Source organism: Camelus bactrianus, unplaced genomic scaffold (assembly GCF_048773025.1).
Source record: "Camelus bactrianus isolate YW-2024 breed Bactrian camel unplaced genomic scaffold, ASM4877302v1 HiC_scaffold_149, whole genome shotgun sequence".
In the NCBI taxonomy this organism is placed as follows: Eukaryota; Metazoa; Chordata; class Mammalia; order Artiodactyla; family Camelidae; genus Camelus; species Camelus bactrianus.
Genome location: NW_027413918.1, coordinates 14,799 through 22,500, shown reverse-complemented (window position 1 = coordinate 22,500; position 7,702 = coordinate 14,799).

The following is a 7,702-nucleotide window of genomic DNA, read 5'->3' as shown; positions in this document are numbered from 1 at the left end:
CACGCTCTGGATGGAGGAGCGGCGGCTGGGGGTTCCGGTGCCCCCAAGGCTCCCCTCTCAGATCGCTAGAGAAGGCTTTCTCACCGAGGGCGCATCGCCCCCCACCCAGCGTGCCCCGTTCAGGCCTACGGAAGCCCGCCGACGTGTACGCCAGCGCTCGGCTGGGCAGGAGGGGTCTGCGGTAGGGGTAAGCAGCGGGCCAAGAAGCGAGCGTTCGCGGTCGGGACCGGGGAGAGCCCGTGCGTGCCACCTCGCGAGGAGACGCACCCAAGACCGCGTGGGGACGGGACAGACGCCCGCCCCCACCGGCACATCACCCGGCCCCACCACGATCGCTCCCACGCCCGGGCGCGAACCCCGCTGAGGGGGACCCACCCGGCGTGCGCCCGGCCACGTCAGTCCCCCCCCCGGTACAGGGTGAGGACTGACGTTCAGGAGGCGGCCCCGGCCCCACCGAGGGTGGGGAGCGGCCACGCCTCGCTTACCGTCTCGACCCCTCCCCCACGCCTCAAGAGAGGCGCTCGGGAGACACGACCACCGCAGGGGTTACCCGAGAGGACTCGCTGGGGACGGGAAGCGATGCCACCGCTCGGCCTCGGGCACCTGAGGGACAACCTGGAGCGCTCCAGGGGCACCGCAGAGGACCAAGGCGAGACACGCTCACACCCCGACGAGGGGGTACGTGGCGTGGCGGCGGGGCAGCCCTCCCCCGCCGCGGGGGAGGGCCGCTCGCGAGACAGGACGCCGAGCAGGCGAGAAGGCGAGAGTGTCTGCCGCGTCGCAAGACCCCGGCCCCGCCGACACCACAAGGCACGGGAGACCGAGGTCGGGCCGGAGTCCGCACCCCTGCCTCCCCCCCGCCACCCACGGGCGGCAGAGGAGAGGCGAGGGGCCCGCAGGCAGAACGAGAGGAGAAGCCACGTTCGCCATGAACGTCCCCGTCCCTCGTCTGGCGCGGCTTAGGCCCGACCCGGGGGAGCATGACTTCACCACATCGGTCAGGTGAGTGAGTGAACGAGCGAGCGAGCGAGCCATGTGGGGCAGGGAGGCCCCAGAGGGGAGGGCCCGGCGAGGACAACCACCAGAGGGGCCTGCTTCAGCCTCGCCAGGCGCCACCCACTCCTCGGTCCTCTCCGAGGAGAGCGGCCAACGACCCCAGGCGGGGAATGCCTGACACGCGGCACGGAGCCTACGGGGGTGGGGTCGTGCCGGCCACCACCGGGTGCCTGCGGCGGGGAGCGCACGGGGTAAAAGACCCACGCCGCCACCTCACCCCACCGCCCTCGGGCCACCAGAGACCGGAGGTGGCACCACGGGCCACGTCAGCCGGACGCACACACGAGAGCCGGCGCGCAGGCCCGGGCGGGCGGCTCAAGTGTCAGAAGCGGAGTCGGCTACCAGGCCAGGGCTCACGCAGAGAGAAGCCCAGAGCCTCGCACGCGTCCGGAGACCCAACACTCGGTGACAGACACCGAGGAAGACCGTGTCAGCACCTATCTGCTGGCAGAAAATGCCCAACACGACGGGAAAAATGACAGCGCCCAGAAACGGGGCGGGTCCACGATTTGCAGGGGGGGGCCCCGGGACCTCGGTCCGGCCACCTGCCCCCAGCCCTACCCCCATAAATGGCAGCCCCGAAGCTCTCGGGGGCCATCTGATCGACCGGGGTGGGGGGGGTTGGTAGGGGGAGGGGAGAGGGGAGGGGGATTAGGAGGAGGCTTAGGAGGAGGAGTGGGAATGGGAATGGGAATGGGAATGGGAATGGGAATGGGAATGGGAATGGGAAGGGACGAGAGGGAGACGGGATCAGACCGGGGACGCCCTGCCCTTTTCTCGCCCGCGTGGCCGGGGACTCGGGGAGATGCCACAGAGGCGCCTCCGACGAGAGGGCCCCCCACGAGGGACCGCTCCCGAGCACCGGGCCCCGGGCCGGGGAAAGCCTGCCTCCCCCACATCCCTCGCGGGACGCCCCCGTGCCGGTCCCCGAGTCCGGATGAAGTCTCGGTCCCTCCAACGCCACCGGAACCCACGCGGGCAGGCTTACGGGCCGGGGGGCACCCCCTCCCAGGCCTCCCGCGCCAACAGGGGCCGGCCCAGCCACGTCTCCGGATCCATCGGGACTCAGAAAACATTTCATCCAAGGAGGCGCCTCCGACGACCGGGAACCCCAGCGCGCCCGTCCCCGGCCTCACCGCACTGGGCCCGGGCCGCTCCTCGCCTCAGGAGCAGTCGTCCAAGGGACGCAGACGAGGGCCTGACCACCTAGCCGCCGGCGGCCCGGGCGCGGGACACTCTCTCCCTTTCCCCCGCGGCGGCAAGGCGCAGGCCGTGTCCGATCGGCTCGGGTCGGTCTCCGCGGCTGGAGGGGCACAGGCGGATGCTGGTCGACCAGGCCAGGCCACACGGCTTCCCCCGGCACACGAGATCCCGGGAGCGCGGCGACAGTCACCCCCTCATCATCCTGCGAGTCCAATCTGCGCCGAGAGCAGGACGCGCCCGCGGCTCAGCGCCACGGGGACTGTCACCGCCGGTGTCGCCAGCCTCCCCGAAGTCTGCCTCGGGCCCCGCCGCCGAGCCCCATCCCTTGCCGAGGTCGCCGACGCTCGGGAGAAGAGGGACGATCTCAGAGCGGCAGCCAGATGGCGCCCGACAACCGTCGCCAACGTCCCCGGAACCGATCCCGACCGCCGCCGGCCGCCCAAACGCCCGAGCTCGTCCCGGACTGAGGCGCCGGGCGGCCCCGTGGCGTCCGCCTCGGAGCCCGCTCACCCTCGTCACGGCACGGCACGGCACGGCACGGCACGACACGAGGCGACACGACGCGACGCGGCGCGACGCGACCCCGGCACCAGATCAGGGCGGGGAGGACGGAGGGAGCCGGGGTTTGGCAAGACACGGCCGGCCGGGCGGCTGCCGCGAAGGGGACGCGCTCCCCACGCGATTCCCCGGGCGGGGGAGATCACACGGACACGCCGGCGGGGCCGGGGCCGACGCCGCGGGTGGCCCAGAGCGACCAGGACGAGATCCCGGGTTCCCGGGTGGGAGGTTGGGAAGGGGAGGAGGGGAAGAGGGAGGGAAGGCGGGGGCTGGCAAACCGAAACCAGGCGAGCGCTCAGAGAACAACGCAGGAATCGGCTTTGGAGTCCGTCCTCTCGAATGCGGGAGGTCTTTCGAAAGCAGACAGGCAAAGCCCAGAAGCTAGAAAAGAAAGGATGAAGACCGCGAACCCCATCGAAGCGGAAAGAGAAATCGATCTCGGCACAGATCGCGACAAAGCCCAAAGACAACAAACGGGCGCGTGGGGAAAACGCACTCGCGGTCGGTCGTGAGAACACGGACGTCAGCACGGCTGACCACAACCGCAGGAAGGAGGAGGGAAAACAAAAAAATGCGGGCGGGGGTTCGGGGGGGGCGAGTCGATAGCCACCCGCTCGGTAAATCGAGGTTCAGTGCATCTACACAGAGCAACACTGTGCATGCGCATCCGCGTGTCTGGGTGTGCGTGTGTGTGTCGGTGTGTGTGTGTTTGACACAGTCAACGTGGACAAGGAAACTGTAGCCCCATCCGAAAAAAAAAAAAAAAAGAAAGAAAAGAAAGGAAAGAAAGAAAGGAAAGAAAGAAAGGAAAGAAAGGAAAGAAAGGAAAGAAAGGAAAAAGGAAGGAAGGAAGGAAGGAAGGAAGGAAGGAAGGAAGGAAGGAAGGAAGAAAAAGGAAGGAAGGAAGGAAGGAAGGAAGGAAGGAAGGAAGGAAGGAAGAAAGAAAGGAAGAAAGAAATGAAGAAAGAAAGGAAGAAAGGAAGAAAGGAAGGAAGGAAGGAAGGAAGGAAGAAAGGAAGGAAGGAAGGAAGGAAGGAAGGAAGGAAGACAGAAAGAAAGAAAGAAAGAAAGTAAGAAAGTAAGAAAGTAAGAAAGAAAGAAAGAAAGAAAGAAAGAAAGAAAGAAAGAAAGAAAGAAAGAAAAAGAAAGAAAAGAAAGGAAAGAAAGAAAGGAAAGAAAGGAAAGAAAGAAAGGAAAGAAAGGAAAGAAAGGAAAAAGGAAGGAAGGAAGGAAGAAAGGAAGTAAGGAAGGAAGGAAGGAAGAAAGAAATGAAGAAAGAAAGGAAGAAAGGAAGGAAGGAAGGAAGGAAGGAAGGAAGGAAGGAAGGAAGGAAGAAAGGAAGAAAGGAAGGAAGGAAGGAAGAAAGGAAGGAAGAAAGAAATGAAGAAAGAAAGGAAGAAAGGAAGAAAGGAAGGAAGGAAGGAAGGAAGGAAGGAAGGAAGGAAGGAAGGAAGGAAGGAAGAAAGAAATGAAGAAAGAAAGGAAGAAAGGAAGAAAGGAAGGAAGGAAGGAAGGAAGGAAGGAAGAAAGAAAGAAAGAAAGAAAGAAAGAAAGAAAGAAAGAAAGAAAGAAAGAAAGAAAGAAAGAAAGAAAGAAAGGAAACATGAAAACAAACGACAAAACCCACCACCAAAGGGAAATCAAGTTGTAGAACTACTCTGGGGTTTAAAAACAAAAACAAAAACACCGTAGAAAAAGCACAACCGCAGCCCATCAGGGGTTCCTCTCCTCAACAGTCCAAGAACTCGGTCAACTCCACCTCCTAGAAGCCAGAAAACCAGGGATGAAACACACGCAGGAGATCCAAACGGACGTTTTCAGTTTAAAAGAAAAGAAAAATTTATTTTTTTCCTCCCCCAAATGGGGGAGGGGGCGAGGGGGAGGATGGAGCGTAGAACTCAGCGGCAGAGTGCCTGCCCAGCACGCGCGAGGTCCAGGGTTCGATCTTCAGGACTTCCGTTCAAGTCAATAAGGAAGTCGGTAAGTCAGGCAATCACTAAGTCAGGCAACAAACCAGCAAAAGAAACGAATTACCTCCCCTCCCCGAATAAACAAACAAGCACCGAAAGCAACAACAACAGCAAGAACCAAAAAAAAAAAAAGGCCTAAATAAATAAATAAATGTAAGTAAGTAAATAAATAAATAAGTAAACAAACAAACACAATTTAAAAAAGGGGAAAACGCACACATTTCCGTTTCTAAGAGATATCCGGACAGGCCCAGAACCTGGAATCTCGACAGCAAGTTCCAAAAACAAGCAGAAAGTGCCTGCTCCTGACGGAACACGTGATAGAGACCTCCGTTCGAGATGGGGCCGGGTGGGCGGGCTGGCAGGCGGACACAGAGCTCTCGACTCATACCTGACAGAATCCGCTCTCCGACAGAAGACAGAAGGCAACACGGAACAGGGGTTGGTGGTGGGGGCGAGGGGGAGAGGGCGAAACGGAGGTGGAGGAAAGCCATTAGGGAAAACAGGACAGAAGTCCCTCAAAACATTCCACAGAAAACTCCTGGAAGACCCGGCAGTTCCACTACGGGCCCGCGGATGGACGAATGGACAGTGCCACGTGGTCTGGAGAGACCTATACCTAGAGGGGATGATGTTAACTAAGTGACTTAAGTTCGAGAGGGATGTTGTCACTTCGAGGCAGAATCCCCAAGACAATACGCAGGAACACATGCAAGGAAGCTGAAACAGGCTCATGGATACCAAGAAGGAACAATGAGTGCAATGGGTGAGGGAGAGGAAAAAGTACAAGCTTCCAGTTAACTCCAATTAATAAATACACAAATTACGGGAGGTCATGGACAGCAGGGCGAGTAGAGTCAATCCATACTATTGTCATGACGCTGTCCGGTGACGGATCCGTAACCAGACTCATCACGGTGATCATCGTGGAACATGGAAGAATCCCGAATCGCTATGTTGGACACGTGAAAACGGACATCCCATTGTCAGGTCAATTATGAGAGAGAGTAGGAGAGAGAGAGACAGAGAGAGAGAGAGAGAGAGAGAGAGAGAGAGAGAGAGAGAGAGAGAGAGAGAATTCTCACTGTCTTACCGGAAAAAAAAAAAAAAAAAAAAAAAGAGTTCAGTGAGATAAAGAGTGGATGTAGGTGAGGGCAATAGGTGGAGGAGATGAAAACCACGACGGCGACACATGTGCGGCATCCCACACGGTGGCAGTGCAGTGTGATCCTATGCATGCTCAGCTGTCTCCTAGCCACCTCCAAGTTGACATCCAGGGTCATCCTTTTAGGTTTCGTGGCTGCACCTTCGTCTGTCTCGGGCAATACTCTCCCTTGATTTTCCATGGGGGAAGGGAGGTGGGGTGGCCGGGCGGGCCACACCACGACACACCGCGTCGCGCGTGACCTGGAAAACAGATACACACCCGCCCACCACCCACGGGCTCCGAAATCGGTCACTGGTCACGACGCACACTTCGTCGGTCCCTTACGGAGCGATGGCGGACCAAACAGGCAGCGGCCAACTTTGTCGTGCACACAATGACGGTTCGTCCCTCGTGGAAACAAACTGATGACGAGACAGCGTGGTCAGGGGGCGGGTGTCCTTTCAGGAAGACAGAGTCATTGAAAGTCCCGCACACGGGAACTGTGCCAAGGGAGATCTCCATCACCCTACCCAACCCTGATCCAAATTCTCGTTCGGGCAGCTAAGGGTCAAGGTCAAAGTTTCTTTCTTCCCGGGGCAGGGGTCCTTTTGGGCCTCGATGGTTGTTCAACTGGAGAGATCACCCTTGGGCTGCATATACACTTCGGGGTGGTCCATAGGGTTCCACGACAGTCCCGCCACCAGGCAGGTGGTTCCACCTGATGAAACCGGTCTGGTCTTTCGTTCCAGGAAGACAAAGGTCCGTGGCTGAAGCCAACGAGAAACCCAGGGTGTGAGTCCGGAGCGCCACCAGTCAGGAAGATGTCTAGGCGTCGGGCTCGAAGAGGCTCGGGTGGCCTGAAAAACGCATGCGGGTTCAGGTCCACTTTCTGAGTGGCCTCCACAGCAACGGGCAGGAGGAGGGTCTCGAGAGGGGACACGGCAGTGACCTCTCTCCAGCGGATGTCCAGCTGCTCAGCCCGGCTCGGCGGGGCTTCAGGGAAAGGGCGGCTTTGGTTCTCGAGGATGCCAAGTCCAAAGCGGGAGAACCATGGGCAACGGGAGTCGGAAGAGCGTTGGCCAACCATCGGAGAAAACTCGAAGCACGCGTGACGTGGCCCAGCGTATCAGTGGAAGGCGGGGCGGGGCGGGGAGGGGGAGGGTGGCGGGAAGCACGCAAAGATGATGACACAGAACCGCATTCTCATCTCTATCACGCTGTACGAGAGTTTCCACTGAGACATGCTCCCCTTCCCCTGGTCTCTCCAAGGACGCGCATTTCTACCAAAAAATCACCCCCATTCAGACTTGTCGGCTGGCCAGATCAGCATACTTCCACGAAATTCGGCCTGAAGAGGGACAGACGTCCACGAAGCATAGCCATCGCCCCTAGAGGCTCTCGGACACCCGCTCTGCTGGAACGTTTCCTAAGGACGGCAGACGAAGACGGTCTCCACATGCTTTCCAGGAGACGTTCCTCAGAACGAGACCGTGACTGTTCCGAAGCCCGAATCGGTCACAGCAAATGTTCACGAGGAAGTCACGGTGAACCATCTGGGACACCAGTCTTTCCCAACCGGTCCACGTAGGGACACGATTTGGTCCTAGCCAGAAACAGACACTTTCTCCTCACAGCATCCTTTTATTTTAATTTAATTTAATTTAATTTAATTTAATTTATTTTATTTTATTTTATTTTATTCTGTTTCATTTTGTTTTGTTTTATTGTATTGTATTGTATTGCATTGTATTGTATTGTATTGTATTGT